The following is a 20,729-nucleotide window of genomic DNA, read 5'->3' as shown; positions in this document are numbered from 1 at the left end:
GGCTAACATGCAAGACCCAAATAGACTGTTCGTGTTGTGTGACAGCGCTGAGATGGAGTGAGTACACACCTACAGACAGTGAAAGACACAACAAGGACCTGAGGGAACACTTTATAGACTCTGATATATTTCCTGAATGACAGCGGATGCACCCGGGCTCTTCTTCTTCTTTTTCAATGCTGCTGCTTCTTTAGATTTTTTATTTCTCTGTCCTTGCACCCACATAACGATTTAAGCACTTGACCGCTTGATTAATGTGAGGTGACAATGACAAGACCGCTGCGACTTTCTCCCAGACGGGTCTCTTTATTAGATTATAGGTGTTCGTATAAGTGGCGCTTTTTAATTTAACCTCACATTTTCGAAAAGCGGTTTCGTGTCACGAAGCAAATGAACAAACATAATATTTTCTAATGGATAAACGGTTAAACGGAGCCACACTGATATGCCACCGTGTGCGTGGGACTAATAGTCTTAATATGCGTTTTATTTTTACATACATTTAACACCCCAAGATGATATGTCTTTGAGCTAAATAAGTACAGAAATGATTTTCTGTGGTGTGTAATCAGTGTGCATCTGTGTAATTATGTCTTACGAGGACTAATGAGAACTTCTTTAGCTTCGCACTTTGAAAGTGAGAATGGCTATGTGCCTTTCTGTCTAATGGTGGTGAACTTTGAGGTGAGCTCTTGGTTTGAGGAGGTGCAGACGTAACAATGAGCCTCTTGACCTCTTCCTGCTACAGACCGAGTGACATTGGCGTCACAAGCGTGCAGGTGCAAGAGGGCCAATTTAAGCCTCGCTGGCACCTCCACCCCCTCCACTCTCTTCATCTGGACTACAATCTGACCTGTGCAGCCTTCCACTCAAAAGCTAGTGCTAGTCCGGTGTCCTTCACTGTACTGATTACAAAAATGGTCATGAAAGAGCAGCGAGTAGGCAAAATGGTGGCTTGGAGAGCTGAAAACCTCAGTGAGGGACTGGAAGAGGTTGGAGGGTCGGTAAGAGACGACCGAGGGGCGGCAGGCCCTCACTGTGATCTGAATCTCACACAGTTTGCCGCCAAGAGAAGTTCATTTTGTAAAAAGCCACGGCAAATTGTGCTGACAGTGGTAGTTTGAAAAGGTTAATTGGGCCATTATCTGCCTGTAGAGTTTGAGGGATTTATGGACGGACAGGATACATCTCTGCCTCTCACAGACCCTCGCCATCTGCATTTCTAAGATTCTCTGATTAGAGAACATATTAAGCTCTAAATAATAAAGGATTTTAAATACATTTTCTGCATAAATGTAAAGAATACCTTAATTATGAGCTGACTCTTTCTTAATAACACTATAACTGAAACATTTTCATGTTATTTTGCGTTACATATACATATATACAGTGAAGTTCCTCTCTCTCTCTCTATATATATATATATATATATATATATATATATATATATATAAATATATATATAAATGTGTGTGTGTTTGTGTGTGTGTATATATATATATATATATATATATATATATATATATGTATATATATGTGTGTGTGTGTGTGTGTGTATACATATGAATTTATTCCTTTTTATTTGATTTATCTCATATATATATATATATATATATATATATATATATATATATATATATATATATATATATATATACGAAACATCTTATGCTTACCAAAGTTTCAATTATTTAATAAAATATTTAGTATAAACACTACAGTTATTAAATACCATTAAAATGTAAAATATATAATTTAATATACAAATTATACAAATATAGAAAAAAATACATTTACTTTTATTTCAATTAGATTAGTTAAATGCATCCTTTAAGAATAAACACATTTTTTTTTTTGGGGGGGGGGGATAGAATTACGAAAATAATAGTTTTATAGATTGATACATGTTCACAGTATTACTCTTAAATATGTAATATTTTCTAAAATAATAACTATAAAGTTAAAATAAGTGATGATTAACTTTATTATTATTAATTTAAGAAGAAACATCATACTTTCTTCAAATAAAGAAGTTTTGGCAATTTGGACCACAGAGTTAAATGAGTTGCTCAACTTCTTAAACAGGAAATGTAGCCGTGTCCTTCACGTAACCCAGTCATGTGCTGATCTTATCTGTGGTGTTAAATGGCCGTCTTATCAGTGACTTGGTGATTGTGCTCTAATCCTTAAATCATGATTGTTCTAATCTGTCGGTTGCTGTCTGCTGACCCTGGACAAATGACTGAAGAGAGGGATGAATAAACGCGGCCATGAGTGTATGTGGGGGGAGTGTGGGGGGGGGGGGGGGGGAAGTTGACCATATATAAGTCCAGCCCTGAGGCTTTGAGATGGATCCCTTCAGAATGGACCTCAACGATTTACCTCTTTGTTTTGTGCACTTAGTGCCTGACTGAAAATCTACAAATGTTCAAGTTAGCGGGTCATATTCACAAGTGAAAGATTGTTAAATATCAGTCATGGAGAACATCTCCGGGCATCAACATCCTCACTAACTCTCCTCTTCTCCCACTCTCGTTCTTGTCTCCTTCAGACACAAATGCTCTCACACACTTCCACCCGAGAGAGTAGCCTCTGATTACCAACCACTCATTTGTTATGCTCTCTGGCAAATCAGTGGCGATTCAGATGACAAATAAGAGGGAAAAAAACAGCTGCTGTCAGGGTGTGATGTGTTAATTTCTTGACAGTCTCAGCACTGAAACCAATTACTGATTTAAGGGCAGGGAGAAAGAGTTCCTCGGCAATAGCTAATTAGGCTCCTTCAAGAATATGGGAATAAAAGAAAACAAGGGAAGGACGGGGGAAGCAGGCAGGTAGTAACTGGAGTTCTGGAAAGAGAGTGTGTTTCCGGTTGTCTTTCTCTTTCTGTCAATCTCAGTTGCTCATTTTGAATATGGGTTTCATGGTCTAAAATGTTTAGGTCTCTCTCTCTTTTCCTCTCCCAAGAGGGATTCAGGGTGGATGTTGATTTGTTTAACTCCGGCTCTGGGATCATTTCAGATACATTTATTCGCTTTAATGCATGACCCCTCTGAGCTCAGGTCCCGCAGTGGAGTAATTGGGAAGGGTTCATCGCGCCCCAGGGCCTCCGTCATCCACCTTTTCATTGTAGTCCCCAGTTTTGCAGCTTTGTGAGATCTTGCCCCCATTTTGTTTCGCCTAATCGGCTAATCATACCATTGTCCAATGGTGTCAATGAATATATAGCAAGAGATACTGTAAAAGTTGGAAATGGGTCCATTGTAGGGACATTATGTAAGCGGCAGGTCAAGTGGGGTTTGGATTGTGGATGTGTCAAACTACAGTGAGTGTATGTGTTTCTGGAAAGGTAGGAGTGTGTGTTTAATTGCAGACCATTGAACTGAATTAACAATTTAACTATACTGTATGTCAAGCATATACTCTCTATGCTTTGTAGTCATATGCTCATCAGACTAGCACAATACAGAGAATATATCAAAATATATGATTCAATGGCGATATCATTAGAGAAGATTATAACTGATTAATTTTCTCTGTGCCAGAAATGAGCACAAACATCAAAGACAAAAAATGAATATAACTGTGTTTATAAATATATAATTAGTTTTAATTTCTTTAGATCAAATGCAGATATAGCCTCTAGAGAGAACTATGGAAATTCAGTCTTTGCTGTTAGTTGGATTGCTTTGTCCATACAGTCTAGTGTGAAAAAAAAAATTCTGATATATTTTATATGTAAATGATTTTGTTTGAAGTCTAAGAGACACTTCCTTTTTCTTTCCAAAATGAGCATGTGAAATGAGTCACAAGTGTGTGATTTCAACATTTCCAAACTGAACCCTCTTTAAAGATGAATGCGTTTCATAAGCAATAGAAGATTGCTGTCGTTCACCGTTCTATGAAAATATGAAAGTTGAAAAACCTGTTGTTCTCCTGCTGTCTTGTTTTCTTACTTTGTCTCTTTCTCCTCAATTTTACATGCAGTGTTTAGTTCAAATGGGGAAAGCGCACTGTGAGAAATGGGAATGTGTACTGCAGTTTTCTGCTTGATCTGAGCCTATGAAATGTCATTTGTTTTCTACTGCACTTAATATATTTATTACCTTGAATAATATATGTTAATTTAGAATTTACCACAGGAAGTACATTTTGTAAGTTACCTGACAAAACTTGTCTTACATTATATTTGATTTCATAAAATCAAATAGACATTTAGTAAACTGCAGTGATTACTGCTTAGGATTTTAAAATATCTCCATCAAACAGCTTAACTGACAGTAAACACTATGCACAATAAAAATAATTATGCATGTAATTTTAATTGGTACATAGGCTACCCCAACAAACTGACAATTACCAAAAAATCGAGGATTAAGTCTCCAGCATTTGATGTGTAAAAGTGACAGGAAAGACAACAGCCAATTTTAATGAGTATGTACGCTAATTCATAGTCATATTACCAAAACAGACATAAAATTGTATATTAAGGTTAATATTTTGATGGTGTTAAGAAACAGGAAGTGTAAGGCTTTGCCATGATTCACTGGTTCCTCTGTACAGTTGTGAGTCTAATTACACTGAATCTGCAGTCTTGCACATTTTAGTCTATATTAAACGCTATTCTCTGCGGTGAATTGTGAGAATGATTTTTCTCCGGCTGTGGTTCACTGGGTGAGAGGGTCTGCTATTGACTGCTGTCTCTCTGGAGTTCTGGGTCGCTAGATCTCTGCCATCAGTATTGGTGTCAAAGTAGCAAGAGCAAAGAGTCATTAATCCGCCGGCTGGCCTGGTCATCAGGGATACGCCGGATTCAGCTCAGTTTTAAATATACATAAAAAACAACAGCATCATTCCGGGTGTTAGCTGGCACGCTAACCAAGCATGCCGCTAATAAGCAGAGGAGCCACTTTCTTGTTCTTTCCCGGCTCTTCTCGTCTCTCCTCGCCCGCTAATGCATGCCGCTGTGCGAGGAGCCGCTCTGCGTCTCAGACAGGCCGATCATCGCTTGATTTATGGCACTGACCGTTGCCTGCATCTCTCAAGCTAATGACACATACACTAAAGTCATTGATTTGTATGAATGCCCTCCGCTCTTCATCTATCACAATTTAATGTAAGGGGCTTTGCAATGCAGAGGTGGAGAGGCAGAGAGGAGCATAAAGAGGCGAGAGGGATGGGGCCACCGGTCCCCCTCTCCCAAGTCATGAGTCATTTGATGCTACTTTAATATATAGACTCCTCCGTTTATGTAAATGGCTGTGGAAACAGAGTGCTATGTTCAATAAAGCAGATAATAGCAACAACAGGGACCGCTCGGCAGAATTACCTCCACACCCACTGCTTTCAAAAGGTATCTCTGCCGTACTGAAATCAAACACTCAGTATGTAACTCAAACTGTGATCTTTGCTTTCACGTTCAACAGCAATCCTCAAACTATTATTGTCATATGTCAAGTTTGGGGTCAAAAAAATATTTTGTATTTTTTAAAGAAATTCAGCAAAAATGCATTAAAAAGTGACAGTAAAGATTCAAAATGTCACAAAACATTTCGTTCTATCTGACATTTTTGTCAAAATTGAGGGTTTTTTTTTATATTGTTATTCTGTGACAACTTATTTACATTATGTGAATTTTTTTTTTTTTTAAGTTGTATATATTTTATAGATTTTTTATTTAAAAACAATAAGGTTCTCTCTACACAGTCAAATGGAATGCAAAAACTTTGAAGCTCAATATCTCAAAACTACTCGGAATGCAGATAGAACCTCATAATTCCAAGGGGACGATTTGTGTTGCAAATGTTACAAAACAATATTATGTTTCAAACATTTTTCTTTTCCTTTTTTTACTTCTATTTAATTTTTTTGCAAAGGAATTGTGACTGGTATTGTCAACATTTGCATAATTGTTTTCATTAATAATTAATAATTAAAATAAATTACATTGTTACATGTATTAACAAGACAGTTATTTACAATTTTAAATTGTAATAGTGTTTCATAATATTATAAGATTTGTTTTACTAAAAATGAATAAATAAATAAAATAAGATGAGGCACTACATGTTTCTCATTTATTCTGTTCCTGCTTGTGTGTAAACAGTGTTGCTGGTGTCATTGTCATTGCAGAAGTAATACAATACATAAAATAATACAGAAATGTGTGGAAGAGTCAGTATTCTACAGTATGACTTGTCAGACACTGACAAGTGTGTGTGTGTCTGATATGATTGGTTTGTCACTCTTTGTGGGTCTGATGATGATTGGTGATTTAAAAAAATGTGGACAACTTTTATTCACCTTTTGAAGCTAACACAATAAAGCAAGCGCACACACACACACACACACACACACGCGCGCACGCACACACACACACACACACACACACACGCACGCACGCACACACACACACACACACACGCACACACACACACACACACACACACACACACACTTTAAAAACATACAGTGGTTCCTGAAGCCCTCCTGGCTTCCTCACAGACAGGAAGGAAGCAGTGCATTTTGACCTGCTCGGTGTAAAATCAGCCTGTGGGCAGGAAGAGGAGGGATTCATTCGGGTCTCCTGCTCCGTGGGGCAAATCTCATCACCTCACAAGATGAGTCTGCATCGTTTAAAGTATCTGGTGACTAAATGTGGCACTCTCTGAAGTTATGAGGCTACAGGGTCTACACAGATACACAGAGTGTAAAATAAAAAGCACCAAACTTTGTATCTTTACTAAGCAAGTTGTACAAACACTGTTTCCTTGAGCAATAAAATAGGCGTTTTGTCTTAATGTGCACAATTCTTCAGTGCATATTATTTCAAATTGTTTTGAAAAAATGTTTTATTGGCTGATACCACAAATCCATCTAACTTTTTCAACCACTTGTCTCAGTTTCGTAATGCCCATTTCATTCAGTCAATGGATAACATAAATCATAAATCACATTCATTCATACATTCTTTTGAACGAAGATTCGGGTTATGGCATTTGAATTAAAAATCACAGGTTCAAAAATAAATAAATAAATGAATCATGCCCAATATGTTATCACACTTTGTCATACACTAAAACTAAACAAGCACACACACACTGAGAGAAAACTTTCCCAATTTTCATTTAGTCAGTTTTATGGATTTGGTTGCTACTGTAATTAATTTGTTTCCATCTTGTACAGAGCTATAATGTGACTTGTGTCTCTAAGACCATGAGGTTGCCAGGTCCCCTTCACCATCAAACACCCCACCAACTAATGATGCCATTAAACAAGCATGAATCTATCCACCTCATCACTTACCTTTCGATTTTTCTTTCAATAAAAAAAAAGAAATAAATATATATATTGCTATATTTTTGCATAAACACACATACATATATGCATAAATAGATACATTAAAATCAGTTGTACAGCCTAAGATTAAGGACCTGCAATTGTCTGCAAAAAGTACAAGTATTCATTTAAGGTTACTGCCATATCTCAGTAACTTCATTCATTGTGTTGTGAAAGATTACAGCTTTTCTTTTACTCCTTTTTGTAAATGTGATCTTAAAAGACTGTATTATTTAACACTTTAACACACTGCAGCATCCGAGACACTTAATTTGTGAATAAATAGCAACCACATTCATCTTCTTTTAAACCCTGAACGTATTGCATAAGCAAAATGCAATCTGTGAGAATATGCGCAAAAGCAACACGGTTCTGTTGCAATAGGGTGACACTTCCCTCCAAAAGTTCCCAACAGGTGGTTCTTTATAAAGTGGAATCATCTTCGCAAAACTCTTTCCAGTACACAAGTCAAAATCTGACTCTTATAATGAAGGTTTTTACTTGATTACCCGGGATCCAAACAATGTGACAAGCTAATCAGAGGAATCTTGGATGTTATAAACAAAAACAGCCCAAAGAGAAGTCATCTGTGTTTGGAATGTCCGTGTTGAACCTGAGCATCTCAAAACAGATGTGTAACCTGTTTTGAAGAGGGGAAAAACTCTTCTGTCTTTGGTTAGTCAGAATGCTCTAGTTATCTCACTGCTCTGATATCCCCATCTTGCTTTAACGATTCGCATTGTACATCTTGGCCAATTTGCGGCAATGTGGTTTTCAAATCATTTAACTCCAATTAATCATAAACTGACTGTTTATTTATTGTAAACCTATTCTAAACTAAGCATCTCCTTCGTTTTAAATGGAGTCAGACATTCTGAAGAGAGCTGATTTCTTTCTCCGTTCAGGGGAAATGGTTGGGTACTGTTAGGAGCAGCTTGATTGCCAGAGCCTTCCAAATCATCTGCAGGAGCAATAACGAGACGTCATTCTTTTAAACGGTCATCTTTCCCAGAGAGGTGGAACATTTGTCATTTACAAAAGCTTTCAGTGAAGCGTCTGTCAGCACCGGCTCCAATTATACAGACTGGACATCTCTAACAAGGTGCGGAGGAGAGGATTTCTGGACAAACAATGTCCGTCCATAATGAGAGACCCTCATTTGAGTGTCTTCTCGCTCTTAGGGATTGATTCCACCACAAACTATAAGGCGAGATGTTTGTCTTCGCTCAAGGGCATTGCTTAAAGTAAAAACCCAGGAATTAATAGCAAAAAAAAAAAAAAGTTGTTTGCGCCAGTATTGCTTACAGTTGAGGGTCTGCACTGCAAACTTGGCTTCCTCACTCAAAACTTTTGACTGTGTGATTATAAATCATGGCAGGAACAGTGTCAATACAGAGGCAGAGGAAGGGGGGGCGAGAGACAGGGATCACGAGGAAGATGGTACAGAAAGTGTTCACTGGAGGCTCATTTCGCCCCATTCACGTGCATAGCCAAACAAGGCATGGATTGTCAATGCGGAGGGAGTCGTGATCAATGCTCCGGGGCCCGTTGGATCCACATTGATTTCTGCACTCTCAGATTTTCGAGCAGGCTCTTCATCAACACAAGCACTTTGTCCTTCCAAAATAATCGGATCGAACTGCGGGGTCCGGTGTCCCAACAGACTGGCGTGTCTGTGATGTCGCTCGAGGTTGAGACCTGGCCAGGATGGAGAACATGAGGAGACAGATACTAACTTGAATTGTTGAAAGTAAAGGCAGTTCAGCAGTCTCTAGGAGGGGGAAATCAAATGAATTTGCACTTCAGATGCTGTAACTCTACAAGTCTATATGTTATCAAACAAAGCCACATCTATTTTTTTAACCTTTGTCTTCAGTTATGGTAAAATGGCCTCCTGTGTCTTTAATTTTTGATTCGCAGTATGATAAATGTTCTGAAACATTTTACGGGGAGGCAGGTAATCCTGAAAATTGACCTTCATTTGAATTTTTCATAAAAAGAGAGGGAAAATAGGAATAAATCCATCTCTACTTTTGTTCCAAAAAATACATTAATCTGAGCGTTTCAGCCCCCCCACCTCCGAATGAGACTACGCTCTATCAAACTTCCCCTGTCGCACTCGCAGAAACCAAAATTTAATTCCTCTTCCTGAATGTGTTTCTGTCAATATAAGAGATATAAATAGCTGTGGGAGACAGTGACCATTCATAAATCTAGCTGAATATTTAAAGAGGGTCTTTGGGCAAGAGAGAGAGGGAAGGGATGCTTAACTTGCTCCTCAATTTGATCAATCGTCTTAGTCTTACCTCTGCACTCGGAAAATTACAAATTGGAATCATGGAATCAGGAGCAGTTTATCATCTCATTGGAGCAGGTCCGTGAGCTCATGTTCTACAGGAGAGCGAGGTTCGAAACTGGCGATAATGTGTTTGTGCCCAATGGAACTTTACAGCAAAACAGAATTCCTTCTGAAGTTTTGGAAACTTGAAATATTTCATGTATTTGTTTGCATTGCATCTATTGAAGTAGCATCTCATTTGACATGTAGTTGTCTAGATTTTAGAATGTATTTTTTTATTCAGGTGAATACATAATTATACAGAATCATAATTATACATAAAAGACATATTTGTTGATTGGTTGTTTGAGCATGGTAGTATGCAGGTAATCAGAATACATAAAGCCTTGTGAAAGATGTTAAGAAATTGTATTATCAGAATGTGATGTAATGGGTGATATTCATCCACGCACAGACAGATTCTCTCTCGCTCTCTTTATTTCTGTCTCTCTCTCTCTAGGGAAGAAACAGGCCAGCAAAAGAGGAGACACTGAGAGAGCGTCTGTAGCTCATTAAAGGACTATTTTAATAAGCTGACTCCGGGCTTGACAGAAATTTAGATACCAGGCCCTCCATGCTTTAATTGTTTTAATTAGTTGGTGTAATTGGCCCACCTTATTGTATCACTGGAGTGATGGTAATATGTCAGTTACAGTCACAGAAATTATTCTGTCCATGTCCTCATCTCAGTGTGGATGTGCTTTGTAAATTAGATTCATGCTTGTGGAACATGCTGTTTAGTTACTGAACAGTTACAGATTGAAATCTGCTATTGATAGCCCTTTTTCATTGTTCTCTTGAAGATATATCATGATTGAGAATTCAGTGTGTGTGCATGTTCGTGTCATCTAATATTATACTATACATCTGATTTCTATAAAGAGACTTGATCAAATGAAAAATGACAACAGGTTTCACAATAATAACATTAATATATATATATACACACGAATATTATCAGAAATGAATTGAGACACGTATATTGACAGAGTAGAATGATAATAATTTGAATCATTTACCACATATTAAAAATTTGCCATTATTTTTATTGTTTCATGTTCGACTTACTTGCCCTAATGAAAAATGAAGGTAAAGTTTAAAGATTGCTGCTTCAGAAATAAATAAATAAACAGGCTGACATTTTTATATTTTTAATATTCACATTTTTATATTTTTAATATTTCTCCTCAATTAGATGTTTAATGCTGCGACCAGAACGTTGTGTTGAACGTGATAATCTAACCAATTTTTAAGTTAAATTGAGTCAGTTTTGCAAATTAATTATTCAAACCAGTTTTGTCAAAGCCAAGGATGTAACGATTTTTAGTGAATAACAACAAAATTCTGGTCTTAAGATACAGCCTTAAGGACCAAGTTTACTATATATATTTTTTGGAGTATCTGCATCCTTTTTTGAAACATCGTTCATGGTACTTGCATCCCAAAAAGGATAAAAATCAATCCTCAAAATGTATATCTTCATGTTTCAGGTTTCGAACGATGCAAGGGTTAGTCAATGAAGACAGCATTTTCATTTTGGTGTGAAATATCCCTTCCGTTAATTAAATTATCAGTTCGAAACCTATTTCTGGCATAATCGTTGAGAGTCACAAGCAACTGCATCGGCAAAAGCTTAAAATAAACAACGAATTAACACATGACTTTTTGGGTCGGCATCATTTGAATTGCAGATTTGAGTAACAGACACATCTGCAGAGAGAGGTTTACAAGATCTTCTGCACGCCTCCCCTTGCTTTTATTTCAGCAATTAATACCCCACACATGAGCGTTCTGACATTTGTCTATCAACCGTACTCTGAGTCACAACCACTAATTAGTGTCAGAGGAAAGAGAGAGAGAGCAGACAGACAGTCTAGCCTCACCCTCCAGTGCTGTTTAATGATCAAACCCAGAGGGCTTGTCATGAGTGACAGGGACAGAATATGGGCAAACATCACATTAGAGGAAGTACTCACACATTAGCCCCACAGTCTCTAATCCAATAGGAACTCAAGGCATGTGATTCTCCCACGTCAGTGCCAGAAATTCATAGACCCCAGAGACTAAGAGACCCATTTTAAAGAATACGCCATTGATTTTATTCAGTGTTATGCCTGATACTCAAAGCTCTTTGCTGATCATTTAATTATGACCCATTGTGGAACATGAAGTCCAATCCAAGGTCCAATCGTCTTCCTTTTTTATATATCTTTTGGGTTCCTCCTCCTTCCCTGAGGTGAGGACAAATTGTTTTGTAGCATTCTAATCTCTCTGTGACCTCCTCTTTGCTCTTCTGATGGCCTGGGTATTAGAAGATGATCGTTAATTCGCCAAGCAGGCTATAGTACGCAGCATGCAGTCGAGAGATAGCGAGGGATAAAATATGTATAGTTTTTTTTTTTTTTTTCATATTGTGCTGGAAGACGAAAAAAGAAAAAAAAAACAAAGAAAGGGAAATCAACATTCTGAATCTGCTTGTTTCTCCTCGGACATCCGACTCCACCCCTAAAACCTGGCCAATGTTGTGATATTTGTGAAAAATGTTTGTGAATTCTGAGTCCTTAGTTATCATTTCCAGCTGCGCTGCACGTTCTACTCTCCACATAATCGCCTCACCTTCTTAGTTCTTTCTTCGTTTGCCTCTTTTTCTTTTCTCCTTCCTTTTTTCTCCTTCCCCACTCTTCTTCTGACAAGCCATGGGTTTTCAGCGAAGAAAGCGAGCATTAATTAAGACAGTGCCAGCTGTAATTTTCTTGGGAAGTAAATTTCTGCACAACTAAAGGTTACGGGGACCTTTTCACTGTCAGAATTTACTACAGCCTGTGAATGTTAATGCAGCTAATGAAGACATGCTCTCAGTTTCTGAACTTAAAAGTACCACTGCAGAGAAAGAGAGAGAGAGAGAGAGGGAGAGAAAGAGAGTGAGAGAAAGAGAGTGAGACGAGAGCGCGGAATAGGAAAGGAAGAAAAAAAAAAGACACAAATGAAAATCCATTTTGACGAATGCAGTCAGATCAACCATATTAATTTGATGCGACCGCTTGATTTAATTGCAACATTTGGAGGCTTTGTTTGATTCCTAAGCAGGATCAGCATTATCAGCGAACATATGTTCTGATAAACACACAGAATGTAGGCTATTAGTTGGACATTGTGCAAAGTAATCACTATATATTGCTTCAGTTGAAAACTTTCCCAGCCTTTGCTTGCAATGAATGTACTAAAAGATACTCTGAATTACAAGCAGCTTATTGTTAGAACAATAAAACCACCGTCACTTGGCTCGCTTGACCAAAAACAGTGCCAATGAAAAAGCGAGGCCAGAGATGACTGATAGGACGGTTGAGCAGTGTAAATAAATATCTAGCAGAGCAGTTCAAAGATGCTCGCAGACGTCCCTCTCATGGGTTTACAGCTGCATGAGGGAAATGTCTGAAGATAAACATTGTTCCACCCTTTGAGAAAATACGGGAGGCTAATAAGGAGAGGACGAGGATAAAGAGGGAGCGCCATGTTGTGGTAATGCTGTTGGTGTGGGCTGAATAATTTAAGCACAAACTGGCACAAACTGTCATTTGTTTTGGTCTGGTTACACACACATAAATATATATATAAAAAAAAAATAGCCTGGCTGTGCACAAACAAAACAGGCAAGTACGCCATCCTGGTCAGGAAGATGATTTGATGCTGCAGATACAAAGTAGGTCTGTTTCAGCTCGGCCTTGAATTTTCACATGCTCAACACTCAGCCTGCAGATGGGACAAAGAGATGGTGATCAGAAAACAAACAATAACACCCCCCTACCCCTCGCTCCCCGCAGCGGCGGAGGCTTTCGCGCGATGGCTCTGAAAGCTGCAATCAATGACAAGGTCATAAAAAGCGGGACGGCACGGCAAAGAATTCCTGAAGAAAGTAATATTTAACCTGAGGCTAGAGAATAATTTGACTTTCTCTTGATCAGTTTAAAAAATCTCCTCTGTCAGTGGCGGCAGCTTTATACAAATTAATGGCCTTTAGAGAAAATCTCCCGCGCTTGGGTTATTAATTGTTAAAGTGCATACATTAAACAAAATGAGTAAAAAGTAATTTTAATAAATTATCCTCTCCCAAAACCTGCCCGGAAAGGAGCGCAGAACACAGCACGATATCTAAGCGGTGCGTGATCCTTCAAAATAATGTGGCATAAATAAGAAAGAGAAACGAATGCGGTGTCCACTAGTATCTCATTAGGCTGGAAGCCTTCAGCACAATTAGCTCAACCCCCCCTTACCCACTTCCTCAAAGAGACCTCAAAGTCCTGGATTAGTGTCTGTGTTGCTTCTGAAGCCTCCTCGGGCTGCTTGGATGGCGAGCAGATGCGCCGGCCCTGTTGCGTGTTTGTCAGTGTTGAAGCAGAGGTTAACTTCAGTTCACTCGACAGGGTAAGCAGCCATTTAATTACAGGACTTTCTGGTCAACTGAACACGCTGCTGTCAAGTGGACAGGCTAATGTCTGCTTGTTTTCTTGCCTCTGCTGTAACATGCAACACACACACACACACATGCTTGGCGGTGGATGAGAGGGCATCTCCTTGTTTCTGTCGGTGTTATGAGGAAGTAGTTGGTTTGCTTAGAAACTTCTGACTACTTTGAACATTTCTTTTTTTTTTTCTTTTTTTTTTTGCATTTTTATGAACATTAATTGTTCATGGCCTATGCATTACCAAATTTAAGAGAATGTACAATAAATGCCAAATGCAGAGAACAATCATTAAGGACAACTATTCAGCTATAAATTATTTTACATGCAGGGATTATATATTTCCAAGTGTATAAATCATTTGCATTTACATTAATTAATTTAACAGATGCTTTTTATTCAGTGACTTACAGAAGCAATTAATCCACAATACTAGTAAACGCTACATAAGTAATAGAGTGGTACAGCTAAAGCAGTGTGGTATTTATCTAATGATTTCTTTATTTATTTTTAAATGCAATGGAGATGGTTGCCTGTTTTGTGAGTATAGCTCTGGAAAGCCACTGTTGCTTGCGACATTTCACAAAGTAGTTGTTTCATTCACTGAGGACCACAAGTGGAGTGTCATCTTCAGGAAAGAGGGCAGCAGTCTAGTCCTTCAATGAAGTGGCCTAACTGACCTGGTGAACATTATATAACCGCATGTGGTATTCAGCTGATGTTTCATTAAAGATGACTGATTGATTTCATATTTTCATTTATCAATAAGTGCACATTCATTTTTCATGCTCATTGTTTATTTCATTGTTAAACCCTGATTCTCTCTTTGTTCTACTTTATATGTCTCTGTCCTGTCGCTGAGACAGATATACCCAGAGACAGAAAACAGAATAATATCTGCTTGAGGTGTCCAGGGAGAAGACCGTGCATGATAGTTCCCAAATTTTGCCCTAGGAAAAAAAGAGAGAATGATATTCATTGTAATTGCAGAAAAGAGAGAAAGCAGGTAAAGTCACTCACAAAAATAATGAAAAAGTGTGATTTGATGGCTTTTCTCTGTCTCTTGGCCTCATTTTCTCTTTCTGAAGATGACACTGATGATCATCAGAAAGATGTGTTTGTCTGAGGGAAAGATGATTTTGATGTCCCTTACATCTACTCTGAATGTCCTGCTGAACGGGTCCATCCTTCAATTCTCTGTTAATTCTCATTGTCTTTTCCATGTATATTCATGTTATTTGGTTTATTTATTTCATTCGAAATGATATGATTTATTATTATTTTTAATTTATTTTTGCAATATTATGTTTTTGCTTTTGCAATAACATATGTAATACTGCCCATACTAAATTAGCTAACGCAGTCATGTTATAATAACATAGTTGTTCTGTTTCCAACACAGAGATCATTTCACAGTTCTACACTTAATTGTTGTTGAGATTAAAAATGCACTTGCTAAGCATGAATCGCATAATGACCTTTTACTAACCTTTTCATTATTTTCTGTGTATACTGTTTCTTTCACTTTAAATTTTCTTAAATTATTTTACAAAGAGTCATGTTACATGGAAATTGCTGGAAATCAACAATGACAGTATTTTTAGACATTCAAGAGATTGTTGGCTGGTGAATTAACATCATCCGAATACCTGACATCTACAATATTTATATATTTTTTTAGTTAGAATCCTTTTTATAAACCTTGGCTCTAGCTGTCAGATATGGCTTTATGAATGTAAATAATAAATGTGTGAATTTCGTATTTGTTCTTTCATGCCGAGCAATTTACCTAAGTTATATTCTTTCCAAGTTTATGTTAAAAATATTCAAATATGGTTAGTGTTCTCATTTTGCTGTACGTATGTGTAGGCGTAGCCTAATGAACTTAATAGTTCATTTCTTTTGCTAACATAGAAGTTTGCTAAACTGTCTGCTAAATCCATAATATAAGTGACTGCATTCAAGAGCTTGAGGGCTATTTGATGGTTCTACATGCATTTGAACCTTTTCAGATCGTACAGAATAAATCCTCACGTCAGCTAACCCAAGTTATTTTTATAATTTTGCATGTGTATACGTTAGCCTGATGTGCCCGCAGTAACACGCTGGCACTGCCATCACTCCACTTAATGGGTCAGTGGGTCGTCAGAGTCTCATCATTGTCCTTGATATGAGTAAAAAAAGCAGGAGGGAAAGATTCATTTGTGTGTGTTGGGTAGAATGCGTTTGGTGCATCCTGCTTTAGTAATGAAAATCGCAGGGGCGTGAAACACTAATGAAATGTGTGTGTTCACGTGAGTTGTAATGGCAGAGAGTAGTTCACTGCACACAACAGTGGGCAATAGCAGGGAATAGATGTAACCACATTAGCTAAAAGAATTGCTTCATATTACAATAATGTGACATAGAGCTTGTGCTAACCATTCCGTATTTAACACCACTGCCAGATCCTTGCAGACCAATATGAACTATACTCCATAATGCCACGAGAACAGCTAACAAAAATTACATTTCATTAGACCGCGGCCGAAAGTGGTTCAGGCAATGGCTTACAGGAGAAATGGGGATTTGAAAAAGGTTATAGTTCAGGCCAGTATCTGTGGTTTAATATCAAGGCAAAAGTGGGCATTTAACTTTCAAAAAGGTAAAACATTTGCCTACTCTCCAAGGCCCCCCATTAACTAGATGGGGAGGAAAAAAAAATGTGGAGGGGTTGGGGAGGGGTGAATCTCTTTAATTCCGTGGCGTTCCAGTACTCCAGGGTTAAATATCTGCCATCGTTTCCATGTATTTGCATCTGATTAGCATAGAAATGCTCATTGGGGGCTAAAGCAAAGCCATACAGACAGGGGGAGCCTGTAATTTCATTAGGTCACATATCTAAGTGTTTAACTTGGAGCCCATGATAATGTATTCATTGTTGCCGTACTGCTGTGGAAATAGGCCAACGAGATAACCAGAATCTATTTGCTCACACCGGAAAACTGTCTATTTGAGGTAGAATAGCACTGGGTTCACCCCAAAGATGTTAACCTTTAACCCCATACACTTCAAATGAGACCTCCTATGTAAAGGGAACAGAGTTGCATGCCGTTCAGCTGTAGGGGTCATCCATTTTTGGATATTTTTTAGTGGCACTGTCGTGCTAGCATCCCGGGTTAGACCGCTGTCTGGCATAGCATTCAAGAACGTGGCATGTAATGGTGTTAGCAGAGACAGTTGAACGCCCCTGCAATGTGTTCGAGCAGATATTAAACCACTGTGAGCTAGTACCCACTTGAATGCCCTTGAAAAAAAGCCACCATCAAGGCACGTGCTCCTGGGAGATCATGGTATATTACCGTGAGGGAAAATAGTAAGAAAAAAAAAAAAAACAACAGCAATAAAATGAAGGCAATAGGTGGCTCTTAGAACCACATGCCTGATCTGTTTCATAAATCATTCTTATGCAGGACTAAAAAGGGTGCATATTTTAATGAGGGAGATGGCAAATCTATCACACATACGGGTGGTCAGACCTAAAAAAAAATATAATTTGAAACAGTTTTCAGTTAGAAATTGCTAGTAAATTTTACAGATAATTACAGAGCAATGGCAATTAACACATTGCATTATACATGAAATTACTGATGTAGAAAAACTGTATTTTCTTGTTAAATGTACTCCAATAATCTTTGTTTATAACAATTTACAATGTATGGGACAGAGATGCACATTTAAATACGCTCGCTTGCTCAATCATGCACACTTCCACAAATCTTTTCACCCACACAGGTTTTACACATTTTAAGAGTGTATTTTCAAATATTTACAGTTGATTTACAACAGAAACTCTGCTCTAATTGACAGAAGTCTGCAAATATATTCATCGCCATGTTAGTCTCTGGCCAACCGCAAAAAACTATTCTTCAGTTAAACAATTAAATAAATACTTAACAGACAATAAAATGTTCCTTTTTATGCCGTTCAGTTTTTATAGAAAAATCTGGCATATAAAAGGTTTGTCTTCCGAGACAGCCGTCAGTAATGGTGTAACTGGCGTGTTTGAAGCACAAACAAACAGGCGTGAATCTGGTGTGCTTGCATGCAATTTTCTGGGACGGAGTGTGTGGCGTCAGGGAAATTTGTCACTGATATACATGCTGTGCCCTTAAGAAAATGACGGCGCTGTCAGCAGGCAGAGGGGGCCTGCGACACTTTGGACATAAATCCACTGAGGAGATAAAGAAAGTACATGATAAATTAAGCGGCGCGTATAAATTCTTAAGAGTCTCCATTTTAATGCCGGTCATTATTCAACAAATTTTTCTAAGAAATGCCACATAGGCAGGAACAAGTAATTAGGGGGAGAAAAGTGAAACTGTCACCCTTAATGGTTTACTCCAGCGCCTCACCTTCTCCTACAGAGAACTGAACAGGGCCAAAAAGGGGGTGGGGGTAGAGGAGAATCATCGAAGGGCAACAAATGGCCATTACAGCACCGCCAAAGCATTTGCTAAAGAAGGGTAAGCGTTCGATCTGATGGGATCTTTAAACGCCTTCAATTGGTCCAGAGAGGAGATGTTTTGGTCCGTTCCGTCAGGAACACAGTATCTGCGCCATTCCCTTAGTACCGTGTCACCCTCTCATCCTCTCTGTGATAGCCACAACCCTCAATAAATCTGAAGTCACAAGGGATATTGTTAGTGTTGGGCAAAGTACTATTAAAATGAAAGGGAAATTTATGGATGACACTTTGTTACAATTAATCTGGATGTTGATTAATAAAGTTGGTTGGATATTCTCTTGAAACCTGGGAGGGCATGAGCATTGTCAGACGGATCATTTTATTCATTATTTTTGATTAATGCGCCTGGATACTGTGAATATAACAGCAGAAAAAAAAAATAACTTGTCCTCTATGCAAAATCATAAATAGTGAATGAGCGTGTGTAAAGTTAACCTTGGCCATGGCAAAGAGATCTCAGGAAAGAAAAAAATAAATAATAAAAATGTGCATATTCAGCAAATAAACGACTACAGGGATTAAAACAAAAAACAAATTGGGGGGAGTTTGATGAACATCACCTCTCCAGACCTGTCCGTCTTCCACCAATGCCAGTGATTAATTAGTTTGTTTAGACACTCAATTAGCCCAGCCAAGCAGAGAGAGGGAGAGGAGGAAGGAATGAGAGCGGGTGAGCAAGCAGACTGATAAGGACAAAGTTGGAAAATAAACGTGGGACTGATTTAAAAATAAAAATAAAATTATATATATATATATATATATATATATATATATATATATATATATATATATATATATATATATATATATATATATATATATATGATTGAAACAAAGCAGAGGTTGTATATAATTTACATATATATACATACCCTGCATCAATCCCTCTGGTATTTCATGGGATAACCACCCCTAAAGGAATTGTTTAAAATAGAAAAAAGTCTGGCTGTTCTTGCCATTCCATTACCATGAATGTGACATTCAAGTCTCAAAAAAAGTGTCTAAATATAATCCAGATAATATTATATTCAAATTTTTATGAAGTGGTACATACTGTAGCTTTGGGTAATTGTAGTTTCAAAACAAAAAATGGCAAAATTATTATCAAAGGGTTAGTTCACCGAAAAAATGACTCACCCTCATGTTGTTCCAAATCCATAAGACATCTGTTCATCTTTGGATCACAGTTTAAGTCAATCTTTTGTTCGTTATCTGGCTCGGCTCGGTGTACATCTTCAGTTCTCTCTTCACAGCAGTTCAGTCAGTGTACTGTTTGAGTGCATGAATTACTTGGTTTGTTTGAACTCAGAGGGAGTGTCAGCCACATTAAAAAAGTTAACAGCTCAAGTCATTTGTGGATTAATGCGTATTGGAGACGTGAACCTTTCAAACGATTCAGTTCGATTTGGTGAACTGGTTCAAAAAGATCCGGTTACACTGAATGATTCGTTCACAAACCGGATATGACAAACTGCTTTGTTTTGAACTCTCTCACACGACAGACACGGAAGAGAAGACAATGCTGAATAAAGTCGTAATTTTTGCTATTTTTGGACCAAAATGTATTTTTGATGCTTCCAAAAATTCAAACTGACCCTCTGATGTCACATGGACTACTTTGATGATGTTTTTCTTACCTTTCTGGACATGGACAGTATACCGTTCACACAGCTTCAATGGAGGGACTGAGAGCTCTCGGACTAAATCTAAAATATGATGTTCAGAAAACTGTGTTCCGAAGATGAACGGAGGTCTTACGGGTTTGGAACGACATGAAGGTGAGATATTAATGACATAATTTTCATTTTTGGGTGAACTATCCCTTTAATATTTTATTATTATTATTATTATTATTTTTTTTTTTTTTAAGGAACAAACTCAATATGTCCCACACATCTCCCTGTTTCAGTAGGAAATACATCAATGCACACACATACACACACACACACACACACTGTAGATGTCATTCAATTTCTGATTTATTTTTTAAAGAAAGCAAAATAACTCACAATTACTTTACACATATTATTGCTGCATTGTTTAGGGGCAGGACAAATACAGATGTATTGCCCATTTTGGCTAAAAT

The sequence above is a fragment of the Carassius gibelio genome, chromosome B7 (genome assembly GCF_023724105.1).
Source record: "Carassius gibelio isolate Cgi1373 ecotype wild population from Czech Republic chromosome B7, carGib1.2-hapl.c, whole genome shotgun sequence".
In the NCBI taxonomy this organism is placed as follows: domain Eukaryota; kingdom Metazoa; phylum Chordata; class Actinopteri; order Cypriniformes; family Cyprinidae; genus Carassius; species Carassius gibelio.
The sequence above is the reverse complement of the archived record's forward strand: the minus strand, read 5'-3'. Positions refer to the sequence as shown.